We start from the raw sequence: 6,078 nt of genomic DNA on the forward strand, positions 1-6,078 counted from the left end.
TCCCTCACGCCAGCACAGCCACGGAGTCGATTGCCTAAGCGGTGGGAGTCTGAAAGATGGAACTGTGCCCCAAGACTCCACTCTTCCATAGCACGTGAGATCAGAAGGAGAAGCTGGGGTCTTCCCTGGTTGTACAGACAACCTCAGGAGCTGGGATAGTGCTTATCCCTACCCTACTCACTTACACTATTGAGTAACACCCATTTTGCTACCAGCTTGTCTTTGCTACTTCCTGACTTTTTATTTTCACGATGGTCTGTAGCCACCTCCTGGGTACATGATCTGTAGCCTCTGAGCTTCATGTGATTCAGCAGTTCGGCATTCCTACTCAGGACAGCAGAAACAGTCAGTGGCACAGCAAGCTGGACCCCTTTCTGGCAGAAGGCACCAGCCTGCTACGTGCAGTGCCGAAAGCTGGCTCTGCCAAAGGAACACATCCTGCAGTGGAGGGATGCCTCATACATCGCTGTGCAAGGCACCTTCTGCATAGTCCAGCAGCTGTACGTTTTTTGCCAGTGACGTGAAACATCACTACGTAGTGAGCAAAGGCGTTGGTAAGGACGATTCCTGTACCTTAAAGCGTACAAGGAAATCAGCACATGCTGTAGGAAAATGTTAAACAAAGAGACTGTCGGATGTGTAGGATGACAGGATTCAAGTCCCCTGGCTGGTCTGTACACAGCCCCGTGTCGCCTGTCAGTGCAGATATTCCTCTCCGCCTTACAGGGAAACAGGCATGGCTGCCAAAACAGTTGAGGAAAAAGAGAAATATTTTTTTAAATATTACTTTGAGGTCTGAAGACCGCAGGATCATTTTGAGAAGTTTCTGTCCCAAGAGTGGCTGGTGTCCGTGGAGCCTCCTGCCAGTCCTCCCCAGCACCACTCGTAGCGCAGAGGGTGCAGCCCACTGCACTAATGGTGCTGCTCTCTGGGTGACTCAACTCCAAAATCTTAATGGCAGCGTAATGACTAGCAGTGTTAGCTCACAAACACCGAATCCAAACATCAGTTGGGGCTTCTCTGCTGTGGACAATGACACCTTCTGGAAGCAGGCAAGCTTCCTATGAACTTCTGAATATTAAAATCCTCTTACAAAACCAAATAGGCTTCAGAGAAAGCCCAAGGGCATATTTTAGAGCACTTTGGATTTTAGCCTGTTTCAGCCTCTACTGCCAGCTATCCATCTGTCCTGCTAATGTACTTCATAATGCAGCTAGGTAATGAGCCTACAGCTCCGTTACTGGTGGGATTATAATTGCAAGGGGAAAGGGAGACAAACTTGTTATGTGGGACTCAGGATGGGAGGACCATAAGGGGATTTTCTCATTTTTTCATTCAAACAGTTAGAGTACCTATCGTTCCAGTGAAGTTATCCCCATTAGTAAGAAATATGTCCCTTTTCCTTGCCATGGGGAAGCTGAAGTCTGGTTCAAAGGACTTGCCACAGGGGCTCTCAGAGGTGATGTTTCACTGACATGAAGTGGTGTCTCTGGATCTGGCCATGCTGCCTCAACAGAGCATGGGAATGGGCAGACCGATCAGGGCAAGAGGAACATGCTTTTGCTATTATGTTTTCCCTGCACATTAAAAGGCAGAGATTTTAGATACAGAGCTCAGAAATGCTCCAACTCCAGCAGTCACAGCTTGCCTTTTGTTCATGCCTGGAAACTACTCAGCTGGCACAGGTGGCTTCTTAAGGTCCAGCCAGCATGGATGGGATACAGCAGGATCAAGCTGCGGCCAAGCTCCTGCTCCTCCGCAGGCGCCCTCACCTTCCACTGTTCCCCTTGGTGCCTGAAGGGATCCCTGCAGGTCCCATTTACATAGCTCAGCTTTCCCTGGGCTGCTTTGGGAATTCCCCCTTTGGCAAAGGAATGATAGCAGGAGGCACATACATCCGTTATCACCCTTTACCATCCTCTACAATGGGTAGAAACTGATCTTTGTAGTGGTTTATGGCTTTAAAAGCTATTGTGCTTTCAGTTAATTCCTTGATTTTAGCTGCCTGAGTCATTGATGAGCTGACTGCTCTGATTTTAGTGGGTTTTATTTTGTCTTCCTGGGAATGGCATTGCCCAGTGGTAGGCAGTTTACCATCTAAGTGGACTAAATATAAAAGAGTTGTTATATCGTGCAGTCATGGTAGGGAAAGAGGATTTTTTCTATTTTGATGAGTAGTCTAAATATTTTCGTATCAGATTTTGGCATTTCAAATGCAGAAAGGGCTGCCTTTGAACTCCACTTAGCTACTGAGAAATGGCCCTTCTGCTTTATGTCACCAAGGCATCATCTTCTATAGTTTTCTAATAAGGTTTGGATCTGACCTACTGTGAAATCACAATGTCAGAGTAAGTTGACTGTTTTCAAGCACATTTCTCATGTAAGCGCTTGCCTTAGTTTAAAAATAATAGCTAAGCTGATATTTTAGTAATTTTACATTTCTCTTTGATTATGAGCTTCTCATGATTATAAAAGTCAACTATAATATAGTAATGGCAGTACAATTATACAAAGCTGGTGTAGCCAAAAATTTAAAAAAAAAAAAAAAAAGAATTATACACATGCTATATTTCTGGAAGCAGCCAAGAATAATAGAAGCTGAAAATTGTCAGCAACTTTGACAATAGAAATCAGAGCCTTCAGGAGAGGCACACAAATACTGAGACTTCCAAAATGAGAGGTTACTCAGAAAAAAGGCTTGATCCCAGTGCTTTTCTCTGGGGCACATGCAGTGCTGACCCCATGGGCAGCTCAGGTCTCCTGACAGTCAGCAGCAGTCCAGTTTCAAGGTAAGAGTCTCTTTCTCTTACACTACGGTCCTTCAAATGGAATTGAGTTTCCTCTAAGCTTTATGCTTGGTGCAGCAAAATAATGTCCTAATTGTTGAAAGATTGGCTATTGGCCATAGCAACTTTAAAAAAAATAAATTAAAAATAGTCTGAATTATAAAATAGACAAAAAAAGCTTATACTCAGGCTGGCTTTAATGCCACCAAACAGACTTAGTGTTAGCTGTGGCTCTGCCTTTAAACATCAGCTTGTATCCGGCACCATCAAAGAAATACCCCCCTCAGAGAGCCCAATTCTCCAGCAGGACCACTCTGCTAGGGAAAATTTTGAAGAACAATGCAAAGGCAGAAATAAAAGGCCAAACTGCTGCAGCTGCGTCGCTTGAAAAATAGAAGCCCACACTGAAAGAACAAGTGCTGCCTTGAACTGTTTGGACAGCCAATACCATACCAATAGCAGGAGGCGAAGACAAGTGTAATTCTGCCATCAGCTACCCAGTGTAATAGATTACAGTGGTGATCACATTACTGAAGAGTCATTTATGCTGTATCCTGTTTTTCCATCAGGATAAATACCTAATTTGGTTCAGTTTTGAGAAAATAATGATGTTTATTGGTTAATTGGGTTCATAAATAAATGGTGCGTACCGTGTGTATGCATACTGAATGTTTTATCTCATGAACTCATCATAAGCCCTTTGAACCTAGTTATCTCCTCATCCTTTGTACACAATATATCTTATGTCTCATGACCACCACTCTTCAGGAGGATGTTAAATATCAAATGCCTAGAACAGCGACACAGGCACCAACCATTTTTTTGGGTTAATTTATACCCAGAGAGTCCCACCACCCACTCACCCTGGCTTGTCAAGTCTCAGAAACCAGAGACAGGTTGTTGACATCCCTGGGAAGTACCTCGCATACGGCAGCATCTCTGCTTTGCCAGGCTGGCCTAGTATTATGGAGGGCTTGGGATGCCCTACCCAGCAGGGCAGCAACTCACACACACACTTGCTCAACCCCTTTTGCAACCGCTGTGCAAATTATTTCTCACCTCACCAGGGCTTTGTGTGTGTTTTAACAAAAGTCTCACAGGTTTGGTAGTCTTTGCAGTTACGAAAGAGCTATCTTCACCTGGAAGGATGAAGCCCGGGACTTTAAGCTTTTGTCCTTTCTTTTATATTTTCAGGCTCATTTTTCATAGGAAGAGTGAATGACCATCACATTCATTTTCCCCTTGTTTTTCCCTCAGTTCAGGTTGCCCTTTGTCCTGTCTAAGCTAGAAGCAGAATCAGCAAACATGCCGGAGCAAGTTCCACCACCATTTCCTCAGTCCAATCAAGGAGAGTTTAGTCCTACTAAGAATTACTCTAGCCAAGCTGCTTTAGACCTGTGCCGAAGGCACCGATTGCTCTCAGACCAAGCAGGAAGCTCCTCGGTGCCAGCACTGCTGAAGTCTGATCTGCCACAGATTTGCATCCTATATCCTTTAGCCTTCCCCACAATTTCCAACGTGCCCCATCCCTGACCCTTCCCGGTCTTTTCCATGCCCATCCCCTTCACACCTGCGAGGGCAAGTCCTGGCAAGGGCAGCCCGGAGAGGACAGCCGTGCCAGCGGGCTGGCTGGGAACTGCCTTTGGCACAGACCGGGGCTGAGGTATTGCTGCCTACCTGGCAGCAGCAGGGTGTGTGTCTCTCGTCTACCCACATGCCAGTGTCGTGAGTTATCCTTCACAGCTCCGAGACCTCTGCTCCCTCTCAAATTTGTTTAAAATTAGCATATGGATGTAAAAGCTATGAGTGCTTGCGTGTGAGGGGCAGGGAGGGTAGGGCTGAAGAGATGTAGTTGTGTAAGCATAATTCACTTAGGAAAATAGGCTAAAAATAATAAAGCTACATCATCACATTCTTTCACAATGCTTCAGAAGAACTGGAGTGGCGCTTACAGCTGCGATAAATCCCTACTAAAACCAAAGGGAAGTAGGTGAGGACGGAAAAAAAACCCCTCTGTGTCCTGCTCGCTCTGCCAGGCAACGCTGGACCAGGGTGCTGGAGCCCCTTGCCCCATCCCGCTCCACAAATCCCCACTTACATGCAGGCTGCAGCACTGATGCTGAGCAAAATCCTCACCACTCTGCTCCAGGTTAGCATACAGGAACCTCGTTAAAACCTCCTCTCAGCTGAAGGCCTCCCCTGCCTCCTAAACAGGTTTTTGAAGACAGCTTGGCAACAGGGATGAAGCCAGGTGTTAATCTGTGTTCCCCCCAAGCACGCTGACTAATTAACTAAGTTCACAGGCTAGCTCTCTGGGAGCTCTGCTTGCATTTGTATGAAGGAGGAATATGACCGTTCAGGAAAGGAGAGACTGTAGGAACAGTAGGACTTTTCAGACCAAAGCTTTGCTAAAATTTAGGGTAGCTGTATACAAAATCATGTGCATATTCACCCCTAATTCTGACTTCTTTAAACATTGCTGCCCTAAGTTGACTATTCCCGTTATCGCTAACTTTTAGTATTTTGTGGTTTGGGAGCCTTTGCCGATGGAGGTGGGTGGCACGTACAAGGAAGGCTCCTGCTGCAAACAGCTGACACACTGAGGATAAGATAGGAAGAAAAGAAAGAAACAGATAAGAAAGAGACCACAATGTATTGCTGAGATTGTATCTGTCAGTACAGCTGGCAGTGGTCTCAGCACACCAGGAGCTGAATCACTGCTAAACACTGTGTAGTAGGGTGTAGATACGGGCTAAGCAGTGTCTTCTTCAGCAGAGCCTGCAGAAAGAGAAGAGAGAGGCTTTGGCCACGGGGACCCAGCACAACCTTATAGGAGAAAGCGCTTGGCTGAAAATAAACCTAGAGGGTAATGGCCAATGGCACTGTGGGCAGTTCAGAGGTGGGAGTCACGCCCTCAATGAGTGATGAGCAGGAAAGAAAGGCCACTTGTTTCTCTGCTCCCATTTTCCGTCCCCTTCCTGAGTGTGGAACCGGCCTGGCAGTGCCGACAGGGATGGGAGTGGGGCTGTGGCTGAGCCGCTCCGGCACCAGACGTGGCTCTTGTGCTTCGGGACTTTGTTTTCCCTGTTGAATGTTTGCTGTACCTAAGATGGGTAGACAGTCAATTCCTTTTCTGAAGTTATGTATTTCTGTGGAGACACTCAGCTAGTCCCATCCCCTAAGCAGTAAGGGATACTGCTGTAGCGGGGGCACTTATGTCCCTCATTTATATCCATCTCCTAGGGCTGTCTTTACAGCAGGTTGGTTGGTACAAAGGAATTGAACACCACGC

Source organism: Harpia harpyja, chromosome 3, assembly GCF_026419915.1.
Source record: "Harpia harpyja isolate bHarHar1 chromosome 3, bHarHar1 primary haplotype, whole genome shotgun sequence".
In the NCBI taxonomy this organism is placed as follows: domain Eukaryota; kingdom Metazoa; phylum Chordata; class Aves; order Accipitriformes; family Accipitridae; genus Harpia; species Harpia harpyja.